The sequence below is a fragment of the Ctenopharyngodon idella genome, chromosome 19, assembly GCF_019924925.1.
Source record: "Ctenopharyngodon idella isolate HZGC_01 chromosome 19, HZGC01, whole genome shotgun sequence".
Classification (NCBI taxonomy): Eukaryota; Metazoa; Chordata; class Actinopteri; order Cypriniformes; family Xenocyprididae; genus Ctenopharyngodon; species Ctenopharyngodon idella.
In genome coordinates, this window is record NC_067238.1 from 22,647,826 (window position 1) to 22,671,841 (window position 24,016).

General features: G+C 35.9%; 1 long non-coding RNA gene across 1 annotated transcript; it reads right to left on the minus strand.

Moving 5' to 3' along the window:
- Positions 1-19,009: 19,009 nt before the first annotated feature.
- LOC127500819 (uncharacterized) lies at positions 19,010-22,023 on the minus strand. Its single transcript, XR_007926433.1, has 3 exons — positions 21,960-22,023; positions 19,950-20,122; positions 19,010-19,377 (listed from the first exon to the last, which is right to left on the minus strand). It is a non-coding gene; the product is annotated as an uncharacterized LOC127500819 (long non-coding RNA).
- Between the last annotated feature and the right edge of the window lie 1,993 nt (positions 22,024-24,016).

A 24,016-nucleotide genomic window follows, 5' to 3' on the forward strand; every position in this document is an offset into this window, starting at 1 on the left:
GATAAGACCCTTATTCCTCATCTGGGATCGTGTAGAGCCCTTTGAAACCCGGTGAAGTCCACTATATGGAAAAAAATCCTGGAATGTTTTCCTCAAAAACCTTAATTTCTTTTCGACTGAAGAAAGAAAGAATCATCTTGGATGATATGGGGGTGAGTAAATTATCGGGAAATTTCAATTCTGAAGTGAGCTAATCCTTTAAGCCTTGTGTTTCTTCTTTTCATGGGGTGATCCCGTCAGCTTAAGCTTGGTTGTTCTGTTTCACATGTCGTTGTATTCTGAGAAGTGCCTTGATTTTGCTGTCATTAAAATCTTACTGTTTAGATCCAGCACTTTATTTTGTGTTAACTGCAACCAGCACATGTGACAGGACCTTATTATAAAGTGTTACCAAAATGTTTTGTTAGTTAACCTAAAAATGTTTCTGGTATCTAGATCAACTGTCTTATAAGCTGCCTTTTGGATTTTTGAAATTCATTTGTTACTACATGAAGCACAGATTTACATTACATTACATTTACTTATCTTTATATTGCTTTATATTACTCATCTTTTTGTGGGGAACAGACTGAAATTTAAATAATGCACTGATAATCTTCCCCTTTGTCATAGCAATCAAATCTAATTTGCACCCAGTGAAACATTTAAAACTTGCCACCTCAAGAAAACATAACAGCACATTTGTTGTGAATATCAAATGCCACTGGCTGTCACATGCCCTGTAAGTGACTGTGAAAATGTATATGTATCTTTTTGAATAAACTTAAATGTCAGTCTGTTCCTCATGCAAAGCCATGGCTTCCAAACACTTGGAAACTATTTTTATGGTATCTTTACGTCAGTTTTGGATTGCACTGACTGACTATATAGTACATATTCAAAATTGTTTAGGGTTATAAAGAAGGTTGTTTTTTGAGTGAAGTATCTTAGAAACAGTAATACTGTGAAATATTTAGTTTAAAATAACTGTTCACAAACTTTTGGCCCCAAACTGCTGAATGGCAATATATTACTGTATATACATATAAATATCACCACAGTGATGTTTTGATGTTTTTTTTCTAGTGGAGAGTTTCCCATATGAATGTCCTGGTTAATATCATATGCCAAAAAAGGAAAGGCGTTTTTAACACTAAAGCTTTGTCTGAAAAGTATATACTACATTGTATATCACATCTCACAGCAGTCTCAAAGGAGAGCTATCACACAATGGCCATGCAGTGCTCAGAATAAAATGGGACATACATCAGAGAGAGGAGAAAAACAGAAAGGGGGAAAGCGAGAGAATGAAACAGCACACATTAGCTCTGTTAGTGTCGTATCTAGCTCCTATCCCCCACAAGTCTTCACACTGTGCCATAGTCTCAGAAAACACAATTAATCAGCAGGGGGTTTAATTACGGGTGACAACACCGGCAATAAATCACTAAGTCGCACAACGTCTGTTTTTACTATAAATTATCATATTCCTCTCACAGGAGGAGCAGTTGTGTTTGATGGGGGTATGTGAGCTCGTACGTGTCTATGTAATTCTTACAAAGGTTGCAGGTGACACAAATGATCTCTAGCAGCAAGCACCTGTGAGACGCGTTCACAGCGTGTGTTAGGCGTTAAGCATTAGCGCAGCGGTGCCAGGGATCTGGAGGTTTCCATTCCTGTGTAAATGTGTTATTGGCCACAAATGTGTTTAAGTTGTGTTTGAAGCTTTCTGGAGTGCCCTTGAACAAATGTGAGCTGCGCTGAAGGAATCATCTGACTTCTCTTATAGGCAGAGAAAGGGCTGATTTATTATAAATAAATAAAGATATCAATAAATAAATCCTTTTAATAAAATGTAATCTGTTAACAAACAGATGAGACATTGAACATAAATGATGCTGGCACGTTAAGAGCCAAAAGGCCTTTGAGAAAATTGTCTAGGCAATATTCATACCAAATTTGTTTTGTAGGCCAATATAAACCTGCTTCATGTAAAGTAAAAAAGCAGTTTTTTGTCAACTATTAATTTCTTTTTGTGTAAAGTTTTTAAAAAAATAAACCAAAACTACTGTTTTCACTTTTATAGCTGTCACAGTTATGTTCATCTTAGTTTTCATGGACTTTCAGTTTGTTTTCATTGATCACATGTTCTGTTGTTCTATTTTCCCGCCACAATCTGTCACCATGAACACTAACCCCAATCATCACAGCTTTTTGTCATTTGAGTTTATCGTCTGTGTATTTAAGTTCCTGTTTTTCCTCAATTCAGTGTTGGGTCTTGTTTTGTATACGCGTTGTGTTGTGTGCCTATTGGATTATCTAGTAAAGATTTGTTGTGATTCAACTTCTTCGTCATGTGAGTTTCTACACAAAGCCTACCCATTATAACAGCATTCTTTGGCAATCAACCCCTTTTAAAAAGATCATTGGAAAATGCATGTCTGCCTCTGGCCTGAGGCAAGAGAAACCAATGAGTGGGGTAAGTTGAGCCAGTTGAGTTGCATAAAATTCTCTTGAATTGGTGAACATAAAAACAACAATCTATGCTACCGTTCAAAAGTTTGGGATCATTAAGATGCTTTTGAAAGAAGTCTCCGATACTCAAGAAGCACGCAATTATTTGAATAAAAATTGAGTTAAAACAACACTATGTAGTTTTTCGACCCTTAAATAATGTCTCTAAAATTATTTCAGTGGTAGAACAACTCTTAACCGGACGAATTCTACTGCCGCTGCTACCTGAGCAGCCTCCTAGTGGCTACAACCACCCTCTGCAAGTTTCGTGTTAAGGTCGGTACACACAGCCTCGATGCAAGTCTCAAAACCAACGCCATAGCAGAGCCAGCAAAGAAACCAAAGAGGGTTTTGTCGGAGGAAGCGAAGAAAAGAAAGAGAGAGTGATCAAACACGAGCCCGAACACGAATCAATATCGGACGGGCTTACACTAGGATGTAATGATATTTGTAGAACATAGTGTAACACGGGCTACTTTACCTGGTCGGTGGATATGGTTTCCAAACGCGGTTTCTGCATCCGCCGGTTCTGTCAGCTTAGTCAACAAATTCATGTATATTGCACTGCCCACAGGGAAGCTTATACAGCGACATTACTTACGACACTAGTAACAGACAATTGCACTTATCAACCACATGGGAGAACCTTGAGCAAATGTTCCACGGTGTTGCTTTAAAACAGTATTATTTTGATTGTTTTTTTGTTTTTTTTCAGCAGCCATTACTCTAATCTTCAGTGTCACATGATCCTTCAGAAATCATACTAATATGCTGTTTTGGTGCTCAAATAACATTCTTATTATTATCTTATTATTATGTTTTGTGGAAACATGATACTTTTTTCCAGGATTCTTTAATGAATAGCAGCATTTATTTTAAATAGAAATCTTTTGTAATATTATAAATGTCTTTATGGTCTAGTGAAGGCTACTACTGTAGGCACTTGACACACACCCACAAAAATCTTTTTTTGTGTGTTTATGTGTAAGAGTGCTGGCCCCATTTGGTAAATACAATCATTTGGAAAGTGGAAAAATGTCAGAAAGGCACAAATAATGCATCATACTGGCTGTGCTCCCAATGAAGAATGCTGAGCCAGGAAGGAATACTACCGTGAACATGCTCTGTGTTTTGTTTTGGCAACGTTCAAGCCTCCACAGGATATCAGCCCTGACTGCTGTGATGAAGATCTTTTTCTCCTTCCCTGGTCTCCTTTCCATCCAATCCACCTGTTTTGCTTAGAATTTGTCTCTCTTCTTTTCTATTTGCTCTGACTGTCTTTGCCCCAGTCTCTTTAGCTTTTTTTTTTTTCCTCACACAAATAATTCCTGTTTTTCTGTCCCTCTGATACTGAGATATTTACAATGACAGCACTGTTTAGTCAACGCAGAGAAAGCACATGAATTTTACATGGCCCTCGTTCAATTCCAACAACTTGTCCCAGTAGGCTGTGCAATTTCATTTCAAAATGGCCGAATCCAAAAGCCCTTTGGGCAACAGCTTATGCAGGACCATTTGGGATGTATTTTGCAGTTGTGACAAGACTTTAAAGATGGTAAAAATGGTTTACTTTAAGCTCTTGGCAAAAAACATATGCTTCAATCAAAACAAAAAAGCACAGCTGGTGAGGAATAGTGCAAGGGTTTTTTGACAGGCAATCAGAATGTGATTCGTTTCACAGTCTTTAGTGTGTCTGAGCCACATTTATCCTGTGATCTGACCTCAGGAATGAAATAATATGTTGTGATGCTCTGGTGTGGACTGCGGGTTGTATCATGCATAGACTGAATGAACAGGACACACAGGGATTTTGTTCAAACCTACCAGTGTATCGATACACACCTTCCTCAAAGCTTAAAAGATTTATGGTAAGACAGAGCTGTATATTTCTTCACCAAAATATCCTGACTGTGTTACATACTGTATTAAAGTGATAGATCACTAAAATAAAAAATAAAAAAATAAAATTCTATCATTTACTCATCCTTATGTTACCCAAACCCGTATGACTTTCTTTTGAGTGCATGTATTCAAATAGGACCTAATTTAAAACATACTAGGTTTTACTTAAATGATACCAAACACTATTAGTTATAACTGATATCGCTTATAACCGATTGTGACACACCAGGTATGAATATGCAGACAAGCAAATGAGACAACATAGCAATTCAAAACAAGCTATTTCATGGTTATTGAAGACTTGGAATATATTGTGCAAGTTGTATGTACTATTTTAATTTGCTTTTTCTTTTTTTCTTTTTTGAGGCTCGACAGCATCTGCCTCATTCACACTTGTGTTATGGAAAGGAGCAGCCTGAACATTTTGTTAAGCATCCTTTCATGTTGTTTCAAACCAGATAGTCATACTGATTTGAAACAACATGGAAGTGAGTAGATGATGACAGAATTTCAACATAGGCTCTTTGGAAAAAACCATGCGTTTACCTACATTTTTGCACAATACTACACAGCAAAATCCCCAGAGTTAAATCAACTCTGCTTAGAGTACATATGGTCCCTCTCTAAAGTGTTAAAATAGTGTTAAAGTAACACTGAAACAGAGTTAAAGTCAGCTGTAGTTTTTGTGTTTCTCTTTTCTTCAGTGATTCTGCTTGTTAACAGCAGGTGTTCATTACTAATGCTCAATCATCACTTAATTAATCGCTTAATTATCTCATTAACTTTAACTCTGCTTCAGTGTTACTTTAACACTATTTAGAGAGGGACCATATGTACTCTAAGTAGAGTTGATTTAACTCTGGGGATTTTGCTGTGTATGTAATGACCTTAAAACACGTACTGTAGTGCATGATTTGTAGATGTATACATTTTGACATTTGCATCACATAATCCACTCCATATGTATGGTTTTTCTGTCGTAGTCAACTTGCTCGGTAGCTCAGGATTGCACTTGCGATGCCAAACACTCGGGTGAAACACGAGTCTTGATAAAAGAGGTCAAAGACTTCTAGAAGCAAGCTAAAATTGCATGGTTGCTTCATCAAATGTGTTTTTATCTCATGTTTGCTTTTGTTAACACTACTGGATAAGTTTTAAGGTCGGGTTCAGTGAAGGTGGTACAGTATTTTTAAATGTGATAGCAAATTAACCTTTTAGCCACTCACCAGACACTTAATTTCCGAACTGCTGTGATATGTACAACAACCAACATAATTATGATACCAGATTCATGATCATGCATTTTTAGTGCCAGTACATAGCGCTGTACATTTCACTTTGAAAGTGTCGTAAAACATGCAAGAAGCTACGTAATATCATTTTGAAGAAATGTCGCCACAGGCACTTTTTCCCAGTGAGCCTGGGTTGGTTTTTATATTTGGTATATCACTCTAAGTGACTAGTGTTTCAAACTAAAAATCTTAGTGAAAATGGACCTTTGAATATTATTGAATACTTTTAATTCTGATCTTGAATTTTAACACATTTTAGATGCTATCGCATGGATTCCTAGATACAGAATATAGTGGAGTGTTTTTTTTTAGATTTTTTTGAAGATTCAAGAATCTGCTTCTGTGTTCTATGGAATAAATTACATCATTCAGGTTTTAAAGCACATGAGGGTGAGTGAATGATGAAAGAATTTTCATTTAAGTGTGAACTATGCCTTTAATGATGAAAGCAGGTCAGCCAAGCTTCCTCACCTTTCAGAACAGTGATATTGCCCCACACACAGAGAGCTCAATGCAGCTCTGCGCATCCCAGAGCTATTAAACCCTGACAGAACACAACACTGTATGCTGTCCATCTTCACCATACAGGAAGAACTCATGGGGCTGGTTCAGAGAGATGAGCGGGCCAGAGTTTTAATAGCTCTCTATGCCAAACCCTAGGCGCCTACCACTGAAAGCAGCAGTCACTTTGTATTGATTGACCCAGGGTAATGGCTAGGGAAACAGGAAAACGCAAGGATGCTTTTGAATCGCACACCCACAAGCATTTTATCAGGGGCCTCGAGTCTAATATCTAATGAGTGAGCAGAAGCTGAATGCATTGTCTTATGTCATTATGCCCGGAAGAGAACATGAATGTATACATTCAGGGGCCCGTGACCAGGAGCGTGTTTAATAAAAGTGCCGTCACTTCACACTGAGTGGATTTGACATTTCATCATCACTTAGACTTAAATCAGAGTCCTCAGGGACCAAGAACCATAGGAGGGGAGAAGAAGAAAAAACATAAATTAGATTCTGTAAGATTATTTATTTATTTCGGATGCACAACTGAGAGGCTTATATTCCTTTTTTTAGAACTGCTTTCTTTTCTTCAGTGGCATATGCAATTTTTCTCAAGGTCACTCCTGACAGGGGGCGAAAGGGGCATGCTGGTATTTTGGTTGAGAGTTTTTTTGAAGTAAGAGGTGAAGAGAGAGAGGAGTGGAGAGCGAGAATGAAAGGGGGGATGATGAAAGGACAAAAATGCAGCCATGAAATGGAGAGGAAAAGAAAAAGATTGCTGGTGCAAGTGCTGGTCTGAAGTATTTATTTTTTTTGGAGAGTTGACCATTCAGCAGACAACAAAGTTGAAAGGAAAACTCACACAAAAATGACAAATCTGTTATAATTTACACACAGTCACATAATTCACAACAGGAGAACATTTGAGGAATGTTCTTAGTGTTCATTTCCATGCAGCATTCATGTGACAAGCTAAAAAAATAACAAAACACACCAGAATACATCTTTTACCTCAGAAAGCACTCCAAACAACTTTGGTGTTATATTCCAAGTCAAATCTGCTGCAGTGCAACAATGTGTCTTTTTTTTTTTAATCTGAATGCAGACATGAACGGGATTTGAGAGCTTCGACAGCAGGGAGGGTTATCAGACAATAAAAAAAAATAAATTAAAAAAAACTTAAAGACTTAAAAAGTAACGTAAGACTTAAAGGATTAGTTCACTTCTAAATGAAAATTTCCTGATAATTTACTCACCCCCATGTCATCCAAGATGTTCATGTCTTTCTTTCTTCAGTTGAAAAGGTTTTTGAGGAAAACATTCCAGGATTCATATAGTGGACTTCAGTGGGGTTCACTGGGTGGAAGGTCCAAATTGCAGTTTCAGTGCAGCTTCAAAGGGCTCTACGCGATCCCAGATGAGGAATAAGGGTCTTGTCTAGCGAAACGATTGGTCATTTTCTAAAAAAAAAAAAAAAAAAATTTACTTTTTAACTACAAATGCTAGTCTTGCACTAGCTCGCATGACGTAATCACGTTACAAAGGTCATGCGTGACGTAGGCCAAAGTACCGATCCAGTGTCCGCAAAGCAAACATGCAAAGATTAAGTCAAACGCCGTTTACAAAAAAAAAAGTAAAACAACGATGTCGGATGATTCCAAAGTTGGAGGAGAAAATTAGATTAAGTTTTTCGTACTTGAAGGTACTTCTGTCTACGTCACGCATGACCTTTCAACGTAATACGTTTTCCTCAAAAACCTTAATTTCTTTTCGACTGAAGAAAGAAGGACATGAACATCTTGGATGACATGGGGATGAGTAAATTATCAGAAATTATGGAAATTTTCATTCAGAAGTGAACTATAATCCTTTAAGTATCAATAAATTGTATAATTAATGTCACAGCTGCTTGTACTGGTATATATATATATATATACATATATATATATATATATATATATATATATATATATATATAAATTTGTAATGATGAACTTTTTAGCTGCATTTAATATATATTAACTATAAACTATAAATAACTATAAAATATGTTAACTATAAAATTTAGCATATTAGTCAACACCTCAATATGTGCTTCTTACAGCATGACAAAAGATTATTAATACATAATGACTTAAAATGTAAAAAAAAAAATTACATGAAAGTGTACTCTCTTTAAGTACACTTAAGTGGCCTTTTTAATTTCATTAATATTATATTATCTGCAAGTACAGTTTCTGAAAATTATATTTTTAATATCTGAACTGCTTTCACATATTCAGAAGAACCAAACTGATCAAGAGATTCAAAAGATTAATTAATATGTTCACTGTTTTTGGAGGTTTGATGTTTTTAATGTAACAAAACGAAAATTATTCCATTTCTGGTCCAAATGTAGTCAAGTAAGTCAACAGAAACATTTAGTAGAAATAAAAAAGACACAAATTCTACACAAATACTGTAACACAATAATGACGTTTCTCCTTTTGTGTTTCCTGGAGAATTTTTTTTTTACCATGCTGTGATTGCGATAATCCAATAATACTGAATTACCTATGATAAATACTGTAAATAGTGTTTAATTTGCTGCATTCACCACCTGTTCGGGCAAAAAGCATCACTACCAAACATATCCAGTATACACCTCTGGTTTCTCACCACCGCGTGTCTCAGTTATCTCTCCTAAAGATCCTATGGGGCATTCTGTGCTGGGGGTTTTAGCATAATTATTCCAGTTTAAATAAACCTTGATGAGGACTTGATGCCTAAACCTGGCAAGAGCTGACAAACCTGGCAGCCTCTTTTTCTCACTTGGTCTCATTTTCTCCATGAGTCATTGCCTTGCAGCGATTGCTATCTTCCAAATGATGTTATGCCTCTGTATCTAATGGCTAAAGTGTCACTATAAATATACGTCACTGTTAAAGAAAAAACTGAGAGGAAAAAGACGAGGTAATTTTTGAACATCTTTAACAGAGTTGCATCTGATGCAATTTCTGTCCTCGGGAATAGATTCCAGCATACAGAGCAAATCATTTTGGTATAGGCCTACAATTAGATGAGAGATAATAAGCCACGGCCAAACTAATCAAAATTCATTTGTGGCATGGAGATGAAATTAATGATTGAGAAATGCTTTGAAATCCCACTGTTTGTGTTGACCCTTTGAAGTTGTATGTTCTTCAAAGGCTGCGTTTAATCATCTTTCAAACAAGGAGTGTTTCAAGATTCATCTTCCACATCCCTCAGATTCATCTAGTGAAAGCAGGACACAACAGACAAGCACCCTCTTCTTCATCCTCTTCCTCTTCAGATCATGCATCATAATCAATGCTTTTTCAAGCAAACAAGCGTTATTTGAAGATACTGTCAAAGATGGCATGACCTTGTATGTTCATTTCAATCAAAAAGATACTGAGCTCCAGCATACACAGAACATACACATTCTCTTTCATCTCAAAATTCAATCAACACACTGATGTCGTATTGTCAGGACTATGTTCTAGTTTGTTTAGTTTTCTATGTGTTTCATTTTCATTCTGTTTCCTGTTCTGCTTTGCCTGAGTTCTGTTCACTTAGTTCCCTTAGTTACTGATTACGTTCACTTGTTGTTCATTTAGGGTATGTTTACACGGCAATGATGTACTAAAAATGGAAAAGTTTTTCCTTTGTGCTTTTCGAGTACAGACGTCAACGTTGTCAAAATGATCCCCATTCACACAGACCAGCAAAAACGCTGTATTATGCATTCCAGGCGAGTAGTTGGCGATGTCACTGTGCAAAGAAAAACTATGCGCGTATATACTGAACACGTACAGTAATACGAATGCACATGACGTCACCGTTTTCACAAATTTGTGTTTTTGTAGTTTACACTACAAAATAACAGTATTGTTTTCAAAAATTTGCACTTTGAAACCCGTCTTCAAAAGTTTCCGCCACGTCAGGGTCTGAGCAGACATACGCACTTTTCCTTGTCAGAATACTGCAGGCTAATCTTGCAGCTCGCCATTCTAAAGGATTTGGGCGATGACTGGTGATCTTTTATATGTAAATGACATTAATTAGGTGTCATTTACAACACGGAGAACTGAAACCATTCAGCTGCGTGCAAGTTCAAGATCATTTGCAATTTATAGATTTCACATCTGAAAGAGAGGCACACACTCGCTTTCTGTGTGTATGTTCATTTTATGAATCACACATACGCACATCTGAGAAATGATTGTAAGATCAAATTTAGGATGGTTTCTGCACAACATTTTATAAATGAGGCCCCAGGCCTGGACTTTATGTTATGTTTTTATTATGTTTGTGTGTGTGGCAGTCGTCCATGAGGGACTGTCACCTTTTTACTTTCGTTTTGTGTTTGTTTGTTTTATATTAAAGTGTCTGAAATGTTTACCGGTTCCCGCCTCCTTCTTCCCTGATCTACTAACTGTGTTACACTGTGTCTCCTGAGATTTGTGATTAAAGATTCATTTTGGATATTCTGGAAAGTTTCAAGACTTTTTTTCACTGACATTTAAAGGATTAGTTCAGTTTCAAATGAAAATTAGCCCAAGCTTTACTCACCCTCAAGGTGTATATGACTTTCTTCTTTCTGATGAACACAATCAGAGATATATAAATAAATATCCTGATGCATCCAAGTGAGCGGGATCAATGAGTATGAGCTGAAGAAAGTGCCTCGATCCACATCCATCCATCATAAACTTACTCAACATAACTCCAGGGGGTTAATAAAGGCCTTCTGAAGCGAAGCGATGCGTTTGTGTAAAAAAAATATCCATATTGAATAAGTTATGAAGTAAAATATCTAGCTTCCGCCAGACCACCTTCCGTATTCCAATTATGAAAAAAACGGAACTAGGGATGGAGTAGGACGTATCGTAAGCTTTTTGAACTGCGAGAGTTTTACAATTTCTTCGTAAGTTGAATACGGAATGCGGTCTGGCGGAAGCTAGATATTTTACTTCATAACTTGTTAAATATGGATATTTTTTACACAAACACATCGCTTTGCTTCAGAAAGCCTTTATTAACCCGCCCCCCGGAGCCATGTGTAATACGTTTATGATGGTTGGATGTGGAGGATAGATGCACTTTCTTCAGCTCACACTCTTTGATCCCGCTCACTGCCATTATAAAGCTTGGATGCATCAGGATATTTATTAATATATCTTCGATTGTGTTCATCAGAAAAAAGAAAGTCTTATACACCAAGGATGGCTTGAGGGTGAGTAAATTGAGGGTGCTGTTTTACTGTCTATTTAAATGTGTGGTTTACAAGAACATTAGTCATGGTTTTCATTTCAGTGTTCGTAATATTGATGTAATGTGCTGTGAGCACAGAAAACCAGGAAGAGCAGGATCTATGCATAAGGTGTATGTTTATTAACCAAACTTAAGAATAAAACAAAGAATCATGCAAACAAGATAAACAAAGGAAACCAAGGAACACAGGGGAAACGGGTACTGAACTGTATGAACAATTAAATTATTTTGTAAAACTGCTTATTATTATTGATTTTATTGTTGTTAATTGTATTGTACATGTGACGTGCATAACAAGAATGCTGTAAATAGTAATAAAGGAAAATTTTAAATTGTTAAAATTAAAAATGATTAAAAACACCCAGTATTACAATGACAATGATTACATCCAATATTTACGACATTGTTTTTCTCCTCTCAAAACTTGTGTTCAGTTGCACTATTTCTCCCTACCTTGTTTGTTGTTGTCAGTTACAGATTTGATTTCGTCACTCAGTTCTGTGGCCTGTTGCATGAAGCTAGTTGAACAAACTCTGAATTTCAGAGTAGGTTTGGAGTTCACAAATCCTGATAAATCCAACCTGTTTAAGATCAGGATCAGCTGTTGCACAACGCTCGGTATAAACTTTCTCTGTCAACGCAGGTTTAATCCAGAGTTTGCAAAGCGCGTGCACCTGAAAGTGTGACACGTGCGACAAACAGCCAATCACACGGAACAAGGAGAACATCAGTTTGATTCACTTCTCGCGAGAGAGCCGCGCAATTCATGTCTCTTCTGAAGATTAAGAGATCGTTATGAAAAATATTAAATTAAACGCATTTACAAAGCAGGAATAAACACTGATGCAGTGAAAGTTTGAGAAGGCAGCTGAAAGAAAATATCTGACTATATCAATGCATGTGAATCAAACAAATAGACCAAATAATATAGTTTCACAAAGAGCTCAAAAGAATACATGTAAACTTAATCTGTTTAAAAGCTTTATATATTATGCATGTATTATATTTATTTTAATTTAAAAGCAAAGTTTAATATTGTCAATTAATATAATAGCCCTAATTATATGAGTGTCATGAATTATTCATAATTTTAATTTATTTAATATAAATATAATGAATAATTAACAGCAAATGTTGAGCAATTTTGTCTCTAAAATGTTTTCACTATAAACTGATTTAATTTGGAGCGAGAGATACAGGGGGAGTGGCTTTATTGCATCAGATACATGTCACTTTACTCACAGCTGATTGGTCGAGTTTGGGTTTGTGATCTAACTCAGAATAAAACCTGCTCCGGAGCAGGTTAGCCGTGAAGCATAAGTTACCATAGCAATGAACCCCGCTAAAAACCAATCCACCAAGCCCGAAAAACCAGAGTTTGCTCAAACTAATCTTGAACTTACCTGGGTAGCAACTGAAACCGGCTTTGTGCAACAGGCCACAGGTGTGTTTAATCATCCTTGGTTGCCTGTATTTAAGTTTCCTTGTTTTTGTTCATTGTTGTCAGGTCTCGTCTATATTTGGATATGTGATACGCTACTCTCTTTATGTGGATTTGCCTGTGGATTTATTAAAAACTACCTCATTACCTTCATCTTTGTGTTTGTGTGTGTTCTAGCAACACAATCCGTGACAAATAGTAAAGCTGCCACCATGGACTATATTTTAATAAACACAATATGCATGGATCACAATAAACACCTGAAACAAGAGATATACTGGTGCAAATAATTAAAAAAGTACTTTAATTAAAAGGGAAACAGTCAAAATAATAGGCAAAATAATGTTAACATCTGCCAAAATGCATAGAGAAGAACAAGTCAAAACAAGTTGATGATTACCAACAGAAATAGACAGACACTTCACAGAATAGCTGCTAAATCGAACAAAAATTCAGCTTTTGAATGAGCACAGAAGTCATTTTTATATATTTATTTATATTACAGGCACAGCTGAGCCCTGCATAGTTATATTAGATTGTAAACACAAGACAAATTCTGGGTTGATTTAATCAGAGACATGCAGCATCTCAATCTAAATGGTTTTGTGAATGCCTTTATCTCGATCAGATGCTTCATGTTGTTTTAGTGCCACTGTAAACATATCTTCAGGCGAAATCTTGCCGGGTGAGTCTGAGTTATATCTTTATATCCTACCAATGGGATGAATATAGCCCCATGATGCATCAGGCACTTAGGGTGAGGACTAAAGGCCGAACATATGGTAGAAACATCTGGAAAAATCAATCTTCACAGGATTAGGGGAAATTGTGAATAGAGATTTATGAGAAAAGGATGCAGGGTTCAATCTCGATCACGGCTCTATGAATTGTGACAGAAATGTTGCTTTTTCTCAGATGTCTGCAGCCCATAGCCGTCACCAACTCACTCCACTTGGTTACTAACTGATTGCCATTCAGCGTGAAGAGATGACATTTTCTTTACCCCTGCAAAATTTGAATTATCAGATCCTGCTTGATAGTGTGGAATGAAATCTTCCTGCATCAGTAGTTTACCCAAAGACTCATCTCCATCAAGATAATGGTACTTTAAAAACGTGGGTTCTTTAGATCTAAACCAGAATGACCTTTGAAAGAGGATGACAGTAAAATGGAGAGTCCTTTGGTCCAAATCACTGAACGTCTGCATATTTAATAGACTGGATCCCATCAGTTTTCCACACACAGTCTCATTGTCATGGGTATCTGGAAATAGCGGATGACGTTAAGTAGAAATATGGCGGTTTAAGCCACAGAAGACATTTGTGGGTTCCAAGCATGGCCTTGGCATCATGCTTTATGATCTGGTCGATAGAGCTCATCATTGCTTTAGATGCAAAGATCACTGCAGGATGAAATCACACAATCTTATGGGGGCTGCAAAAGCTGACAGGTCCAGATGCAGGACTGGTGAGGGATCTCATGGGTCGTTTACACAAGTACATAGAAAACAGCTATACGGAGCAAAGATTAGAAGTAGAATGTAAGATTTTTACCTCAAACATTTTACTTAATAATATATACTTTCATTTGCAGCAAAAAAAAGAGAAAGAAAAGATCAAAAAGACGTCACAAGACATATCGTCTTTTTGAGCAGATGAACAATAATCCCATGAAGCACTGCAAATGTCAAAAAAGTCATATCAAATTTTTAAAAAATATTATATTATATTATATTATTATAAATAATATTTAAACCATACTGACTTGTGGCTTTTACAGAAGAAAATACCATCATAGCTCTTGTTAGGTCCCTCTCTAAATAGTGTTTCTTTTCCTTCAGTGATTCTGCTTGTTAACAGCAGGTGTTCATCACTAATGGTCAATTGTCATTTAATTAATCGCTTAATTATCTCATTAACTTTAACTCTGCTTCAGTGTTATTTTAACTATATATAGAGTGGGACCGTTTGTACTCTGAGCAGAGTTGATTTAACTGTGGAGATTTTGCTGTGCAATAATTAGAAGTGAGAATGCAAAGCAGGGTTATTATCATCAACTAAAACTAAAACCATTAAAAAAAATTTTTTGTTACTTTAAAAATAAACTAAACATTAACATAAATAAAATATTTATTTCAGCAAGTTGCCAAGGCAACATTTCTCATTTGTTTAGTTTAAGTTGAAGTACTAAAATAACTAACACTAAGTAAAAACTATATATATATATATATATATATATACATATATATATATATATATATACATATATATATATATATATATAAACCTAATAAAAAAGGCAAAATATACAACAAAATTGCTAAAACTTTAAAATAAAAATGAAAACAACAAGTGAAAACAGTATAAAAATAAAATCTAGTTCAAAATATTAACAAAAACTATAATAGTATCTTAGTAAAACACAACATTAATGCAGAGATATGTCCTGTGTGAATGGCCCCTTACACAGCAAACACTCACTATTCTTCATCAGTCTTGTGTGACGAGGGCCAACAGCTAAAGATGAAGAAAAAGAAGAAAAATCGAGGAGAGCGAGTTCAAAAACCATTATAGACTCAATTGTTTCCACTGTAATAAAATCCATTCCTCTTTCTTTCTAGTGAATGAAAATCTATTATGACCACCTTCTTCCCCCAACATACTTCCACCGGCCATGCAGCCCCTTCCCCTCCCTTCTCAAACCTCTTTACACGAAAAACACATCAAACAGGCCCAGCTATTGGTTTTCAAAACCCAAGCAAAAGCACACTTTAATTTATTTTCTCGCTCTCTCTGATTTCTTTTAGATTGGACGTCAGTCTGCATGATTACCCTCAAATCAAGACTGGGCTGAACCGATGCTACGGCTCTGCATTTCCTCAACTGTACAGTAAACACACGGGCAGCTGCTGCAGAGGTGACTCCTCACAATGAAGCTCCTGTCACATCATATAATCACCCACTGCTTAGCACGATCACATTACTGTCATCCGCTATGCTCATCTGAGCTGATTACACAGTGTTCTTCTCCATATTAATCTATACTAATTAATATATTAATTAACATCTCAGTCTTTTATGTTTACATGTTTTTTTGCCACCCAGTACACATATTTGGAAGAAAGGTATAATCAATAAAGTGTCAAAATTATCAGTTACTCAAAATAAAGCAAAAAAAAATAAAAATGAAGGATTGATACGGAAGACTTAAGTAATGAAGAAAATTCAGCTTTGGCATCACAGGAATAAATTATATTTTAAAATATAATAAAAACAGAAAACATTTATTTTAAATTATTAATATTTCACAATATTACTGTTTTTACTATATTTTTGATCAAATAAATGCCTTGGTGGACATAGGAGACTATATGCTGTCACACTCCGGTTGCATACAAGGATGAGTAGCGGATCTAAGTGCAGCAGTATACGGTTTTTATTTAACAAAAAAAAAAAAAAAAAACTTATTAAAAAAAAAAAACACTCACTTTGAAACTAGAACAAAAACAACTGAGTATATCATGACTTGGACTGACAAAGAACTGAAAGAAACACAGAGCTTATAAACCTTTTTTTTTCCAGTTGACATCACCAATATCACCAAGCTCTCAAAATTTTCAATCTATCCCCATCAAAAGCCACATTTCCACAGCAGGAACTTTCCCCAGGAACTAGGGACTTTGGGGTGGTACTCTGTGTGTTTCAAACGCAGGCACCAGGGTCTAAATGAAGTCCGGGGTAAAAATTTCCCCCTCAGAAAGTCCCTGCTCGCAAGGTAGTACTTTTTCAAAGTTCAGGAAGTTTCAGGGGTGACTTGAGCCGTGTTTCCACCGAAATTACCCGGAACAATTTGTCCCAGGAACTTTTCCCCCCAGATCTGTTGCTGTCTGCGTTTCCATTGCAATCTAAAGTACCGTGAAGATTGGGCAAATTAGTAAATGCACGTGACATATAAAACCTTAATAAAGCCTGAACCTTGTCGTCGGTCCATTGAGCGTATTTTTAAAATTCCATTGTTGATTTGAATAGCAAACAACTCTTTTAAAAAGTGTTTTAAAAATGGTGGTTGAAATAAAATGCTGCATTAACTCAACCAATCAGCTTGTTCAGCGCCCAAGTCCCACAGACAGATGGACCAACGACGAGGCTTTATTAAGTTTATATACGTCACGCACAGTCCTACATCACCGGACTAATTTGCCGAATCTTCACAGTACTTTTGACCACGATGGAAACGCAGACACCAACAGATCGGGCGGAAAAAAGTTCCTGGGACAAATTTTGGTGGAAACGCGGCTAAGCATTTGACGTCTATATGATCCATTCAAATCCCAATGACTAATACACGTCCTTCTTTTTTCTTTTTTTTTCATGTCATCTTATTTCACTTTGAAATGTATCATGTGTCATGGAAGTAAAATAGGTTGCAAATGTCATTTAATGACTGTAAGTGTCTTCCTCAAAGGCACAGAGATCACCCGGGAAACTGGAACACCGGAAGGAATCCCACGCCAACACAGGGAGAATATTCAAACATAAATGTTGTAAATTAAATCACAAGTTATACAGAATCAGGAACTTGTACTTGAGCTTGCTTTCATGCCCTGCAAGTTGCTCCAGGGGTATAATCTTTGTAATTAGTGATGTGTATTTAAGTTACCACTAAACTTATTATTATGTGTGTTACAGTAAATGGCAACATATTAATGACGCCTCAGGAAGAGAACTTGCCCTCTCCCCTAGTTCCCTGCTTTTGAATTATACATAGACCTTGACTATTATTGAATTTAAGTTTTGTTCAAGACATTCCTCATCTGCTGGTGCATTGTTTGTGAATATAATAAAATACATCAGACTGAGGATGAAGGAAAACAATATGTACAGTTTTCAAAACACTCTTCAACTAAGACGTAATACTGACTTCAGACCAAGTGATGGGGATAGATGCACTTTTGTTGGGTGTGACATTATGTTACCATAATAATAGGCTACAACATTTTATAACATTAGATAGTACATGTACAACAATGTAAAAATGCAGTGAGTTGCATGCAGTCATTCTTTTCGATCAATTCAAGTGCCCAGATGAACTTGTGACATGTATTGTATTTTGATAACATAATCTTTAAATTAGGTACTGTCCGAGGCGATTTTGGGATTTCAGTCTTTGGGAGGCTCAGCCTCTTATCAGCACATGAGCTGTTGTGGCTCAGAGTATTTCTTGCCTTAAGTGCAAGAGATCACAAGTTTAAATCTCGCTTGACTTGACAACATCCTAAAATAAACATTAATAGCATCTGTTTGGCAGTAAATGTATATATAGTGTATTTGGTTGAAATTTATTTTGATTTCATTGGAACATAGAGTGTTGGAGTGATGAGAGAGACAGAGAGAGAGATAAAGTGAATGTTAATGCACATTTCACTCCATGTCAAAGGATAATGCTTAATGCAATGAACTTTAATTATTTTAATGACTTGTAAATGAAGGAACTCTTCAGATAGCTTATACTGCAGCTGCTGTTTTCAGCAAACGTGAAGCAATAGCACATAATTACAGATTTTTAAGGGTGCTGATAGCTGAGTTTACAGAATTTTAGGATGAATAATTTTAATGGATGAAGCTTCCATTAACAGGGTCTAACAACTCTCATGTTGCTGTTATTACTTTGAATGACTGAAGTTCAAAAGTTTGGGGTCAGTAAACATTTTTTTAAAAATATTTTTGAAAGATGTCCCTTATACTCTATATAATGTACGTATACCCATATATAAGGCTGCATTTATTTGATCAAAAATACAGTAAAAGCAGTAATATTGTGAAATATTATTACAATTTAAAATACAATGATATTCCTGTGATGTCCAGCTGAATTTTCTGCATCATTACTCCAGTCTTCAGTTTCACGATTCTTCAGAAATCATTCTAATATGCTTATTTAGTGCTCAAGAAACATTTCTTATTATTATTATCAATTATGAATCAGTTATGCTTAATATTTTTGTGGAAACCATGGATTTTTCAGAATTCTTTGATGAATAGGTTTTGTAACATTATAAATGTCTTTAATGCAACTTTTGATAAATTTAATGCATCCTTGCTGAATAAAACAATTAATTTATTTAAAACTTTTGTTATTATAAAGCAAAAATTTTTGAACACATACACACTGTCACGGCCGAGAGATCCCGGGTTCAGATCCCGGACGAGCCCCCATTTGTCACGGCCGAATCGCAAGCCATGACAAAGAAGGAGACAACACGTTGGATCATGATCAAAAAAGGAATAACATTTAGTAATAAAAAAAAATAAATAAAAAAAAAAAACAACTGAAAAAAGAACCAAAACGACACAAGGAGGGGAGAGCGTGCGCCATCACAACTGAAGGGAACTGCTTAAATTTGCCGGCATCAGCTCCAATACAGGTGTAAGTCCTCGCCATAATGACGTCACTCACCCTAACTCCATCCTGCAAAACAAACAGAGGAAAAAACAGGCAACCGACAAATATGACCTATACTGGGTTCATAACAACACATAATGCAAATATCACAGTATAAAGAAAACTAACAGAAAAAAAGGCATCTGGCTCTTTAATCAAGGAATCAGACAGTCTGAATAAAATCAACATAGAAATTAGAAGTTATTTTTTCAAGGAAAAACTTGAGGAATACTTCTGTCATCAGTGATAGATGAGTCTTAACCTTTATCTCTTGGAAATTCAGACAATGAATGACTTTTATATCATAATATAACCAAGCGAGTGTGTGTTCCAGCGGTCAGCCTTTGTTTTGATAGATTTATTATTGGCTTAAAGATATAATGTTTTTAAAAAATAAGAGGCTACTTGACCGGGGCATTTGGAAGATCAGCTCAAACTCTCACATTACACTGTGAAGAGCTATGGCTGTTGTGATTAAGTGTGTGTTTATGCATGAGGAGAATCCTCTAACAGGATTACTGGAGATGGTGAGTCATTGTGTTGTAGGTCTATGGCTGTATATTTATAGCAAAATGCATTATAAAGAAGCCTGCCACAACCTAAAGGCTAAAAGATATGTCTTCAAAGGCCATGACTGTGTGCGCTGCTGAAATCGTCTTGGCAGGCCTTTCGTTTCACCTCCGGTACTGGCACACAAGCTCTCAACAAGACCATTTTGCCCTCCATAAGCAGCCACATCCACATAGCTGTTGGTGAGATTCCTGCACACTCTCTACATCCATTAAAAAAAAAAAGAAATTCAAGAAATTAATAGTTTTATTCAGCAAGGAGATTGATGAAAAGTCATAGTAAAGACTTACATTGTAACATTCTATTTTAGATAAAAGCTGATCATTTGAACTTTCTATTCATCAAAGAAAATAAATATATCTCAATTTCCACAAAAATATTAATTAGCACAATTGTTTTCTACATTGATAATATATACAGATAGATAGATAGATAGATAGATACAGTTGCAAGAAAAAGTATGTGAACCACTTGCAGAATCTGTGAAAATGTGCAAAATTTTAACAAAATAAGAGAGATCATACAAAATGCATGTTATTTTTTATTTAGTACTGTCCTGAGTAAGATATTTTACATAAAAGATGTTTGCATATAATCCATAAGACAAAAAAATAGCTGAATTTATTAAAATGACAAAGTTCAAAAGTTTGTGAACAATTGATTCTTAATACTGTGTGTGGTTACCTGGATGACCTACGACTGTTTTTTTGTTATGTGATGGTTGTTCATGTTTATTCTGAGCAGTTAAACTGAGCTCTGTTCTTCATAAAAAATCTCCAGGTCCCAAAAATTCTTCAGTTTTCCAGCATCTTTTGCATATTTGAACCCTTTACAACAGTGACTGAATGATTTTGAGATCCATCTTTTCACATGGAGGACAACTGAGGGACTCAAACACAACTATTAAAAAAGGTTCAAACATTCACCGATGCTTCAGAAGGAAACACGATGCATTAAGAGTCGGGGGGTGAAAACTTTTGAACAGGACGAAGAGGTCCAAATTTTTCTTATTTCGCTTGAATATCATTTTTTTTTTTTTTCATTTAGTACTGCCCTTCGGAAGCAACAGAAGATATTTGCATGTTTCCCGGAAGACAAATTAAATACAATTTACCTTGATCTTCAAATTCCAAATGTTTTCACCCCCCATCTATTAATGCATCATGTTTTTTTCTGGAGCATCAGTGAATGTTTGAACCTTTTTTAAAAGTTGTGTTTGAATCCCTCAGTTGTCCTCAGTGTGAAAAGATGGATCTCAAAATCATTCAGTCACTGCTGTAAAGGGTTCAAATATGCAAAAAATGCTGGAAAACTGAAGAATCTGCAGGACCTGGAGATTTTTTCTGAAGAACAGAGCTCAGTTTAACTGCTCAGGACAAACAAGAGACTCATGAACAACCATCACAAAACAAAAAAACAGTCATAGATCATCCAGGTAACCACACACAATATTAAGAATCAATGGTTCACATACTTATGAATGGGGTTATTTTAATAAATTCAGCTATTTTTTTTTTTTTATATGTAAACATCTTTTATGTAAAATATCTTACTCAGGACAGTACTAAATAAAAAATAACATGCATTTTGTATTATCTCCCTTATTTTGTTAAAATTATTAACATTTTCACAGATTCTGCAAGTGGTTTACATACTTTTTCTTGCAACTGTATATTGAGCATCAAATCATTATGAATTCTTAAGGACCATGTGATACTGAAGTAGGGCCTACATTCTGGTGGTGTGATCATGTGACAAAAAACAAAAAGTAAATTTTGGCTGAAGAAAATTCGGGTTTGACATCGAATAAATGACATTATAAAATATATTAAATTGGAAAACAGTTATTTTGAATTGTAATATTTCACAATATGACTATTTTACATGTATTTTTGATCAAATAATTGAAGCCTTGGTTAGCAAAAGAGACTTCTTTCAAAAACTCATAAACGGTAGTGTATTTTCACTTCATCTTTTTACATTTCTGTCATTTAGAAAATATAAAGTTGATGGATTTAAAATATTAAAGTAATTATTACCAGAGCTTCTCAGTGATTTTAGTCCCGTTTGAATGTGCCATCTCAGTAGGCTATTCATTACGGACAATGTCAGTAAAGATTACGGCGACTTTTACCTTCAGTAAAAAGGTCGGAACAATTACCTCAGGTAATACTAATCCCGTGCGAATAGACCCGCTGTAAATATATTTCATAATTTTCTGTTTAAAAGTAGTTTTCCATGGTTTTTCACGTATGGAGGCACTTGAAAAAGCATTCAGTTGCGTTCTAGGCAGTGGGACGAGTCTGTGGCAAAACTCAAGTATTTTCCGCATAGCCTACCATTCAGATCATAAAGAAGATCGAAAGCACTTGTCAGAGGCACAAAACTAATTTTAGCTTTAGCTAAGTGCCTATTACCAACAGAATCCAATCAGAATTGAATTAATAAATCGTTTGACTGGATCTGACTGTTATATATTGGTTATATATTTAGATTATATGTGTTTGGGCACATGGTATCAGAAGCAATATGCACGTGAGGACAGGGAGGTGACGGTGGTGTGTAAATCGAGTTACCCCTCCCTCTTCTGCTATTTTTACTAAGATTTTTTATCCAGTGTGAATTGGCCATTAATGTTACAGACGTCCTATGGTAAAATTACATTACTCCAACTACCCTTGTAAAACTAATCCCATCCGAATAGGGCTTTAGGAGGAGCCTTATGTTATACCTGCTAGTTACACTTTCGGTACTTTTCTGATGACATGCAGCTGTTCTTGTTATACAGTGATGTGTGTCGAATTAGTGAAAGGTGCTGTCGATGCATAACGTTAACCCCAAGAATAAACATTCAGGAGTCAGCAGTTCCCCTCCATTTCCTGACTGCGTGATGGCTCCACATTGTCTCCGCCATCACGTGTCTTCAACATCTGGACTTATGGGAAATGTGACACACAACCCACAGTGTCATGACTCTCCTGTCAACAAAATCAAATATGTGGCATCAACAACTTTTGATAAAATGCACTGTCTATATTAGTAGAATATCGCAGGAAAACCAAGCGTTACATTCCCTAGAAGGCATTCCAGTGAGTTTCATACAGTCCATTCTACGAAAACAGAGAAGCTATCATCCATCAGGGTGAAGCACATTAGGATCTCATTGCTATAGTTTGGGGTATTAAGAAATGAACCATTAGGCAGAAGGAAATGGCATGTGACGCCACTCCAGGTGGCATGAATCTGACTGGATGATTCACACAGTCATTGAGAGTGCACAGGAAAACAGTCATATTTCAGCATGGAAATGCTCACACACTGCTGGAAAGAAAACAGACTGTGGTTACTGAGGGGGATGCTGATGGTATGAAGCTCATTCAAGTGCTAATAAAACATTCTTAAAGGAGATAAAAATGATAATTGTGTCATTATTTACTCACCCCCGTGACGTTACAAAATGATTGGATTCTCTTTCTTCAATAGAAAAAAATAAAATAAAATTTCTAAAGAATCACCATGCAGGTGAACATTCATCGTTACCATGACTGTAAAGCTCCAAAAAACACCACAAAGGATCTTAAAAGTAGTCCATTTGATTTGTGCATTATGTTACAAGTCTTCTGATTCCATACAATATCTTTGCATTAAGAAAAAAACAACTTTTGGTCATTATTAACTGATAATCTTCCCAAGCTGTTTACTCAAAAACTGCTGCAAAGGAATCATTGAAACAGAGACCTTAAAGGGTTAGTTCACCCAAAAATGAAAATTCTGTCATTAATTACTCACCCTCATGTTGTTCCACACCCCTAAGACCTTTGTTCATCTTCGGAACACAAATTAAGATATTTTTGATAAAATCCGATGGCTCAGTGAGGCCTCCATTGCCAGAAAGATAATTAACACTTTCAGATGCCCAGAAAGCTACTAAAGACATATTTAAAACAGTTCATGTGACTACAGTGGTTCAGCCTTAATGTTATGAAGCGACGAGAATACTTTTTGTGCGCCAAAAAAAACAAAGTAACGACTTTATTCAACAATATCTAGTGATGGGCGACTTCAAAACACTGCTTCATGAAGCTTCGAAACTTTA